The sequence below is a fragment of the Sinocyclocheilus anshuiensis genome, unplaced genomic scaffold (assembly GCF_001515605.1).
Source record: "Sinocyclocheilus anshuiensis isolate Anshui unplaced genomic scaffold, SAMN03320099.WGS_v1.1 scaffold334, whole genome shotgun sequence".
In the NCBI taxonomy this organism is placed as follows: Eukaryota; Metazoa; Chordata; class Actinopteri; order Cypriniformes; family Cyprinidae; genus Sinocyclocheilus; species Sinocyclocheilus anshuiensis.
Window position 1 is genome coordinate 515,907 of NW_015546055.1, and position 476 is coordinate 516,382.

At 28.8% G+C, this 476-nt stretch overlaps 1 protein-coding gene across 1 annotated transcript in view; it reads right to left on the bottom strand.

Annotated features, from left to right (window-relative positions):
* Positions 1–476, bottom strand: part of LOC107699258 (mediator of RNA polymerase II transcription subunit 13-like) — a 104,581-nt gene that overhangs the window by 4,586 nt on the left and 99,519 nt on the right. The window lies entirely within an intron of this gene.

Here is a 476-nt window from a genome sequence, read left to right on the forward strand (position 1 = left end):
CACATTCTATTGATTTGTGCTTATTGGTGAAAGCACAATACCTGAAATGCAAATCATTTTGATCAGTTTTTATCAATTTTACCATTATACAGCATGACGAAAATGTGACTAAAATTCCGTTGACTAAAACTTGACTAAACAAAAACAGGACAAGGTTGACTAAATATGATAACTAAAATGTACATTTGAGTAAGACTAAGACTAAATTAAAAATGGCTGTCAAAATTAATACTGCTGTACGGTTAATTAATAATAGTCTTATTGTTAAAATGTCAAGTTTTCATTGACTAAAACTAGACTGAAATACTTTAAATTTTCTTGGACTAAAACTAGACTAAAATGTTGAGACTTTTAGTCGACTAAACCTTGACTAAAACTAAATAGGACAAGGTTGATTAAATATGCTAAAAACTAACAAGGACATTTTAGCCCGGGACTAAGACTAAGACTAAAATGAAAATAGCTGACAAAATTAA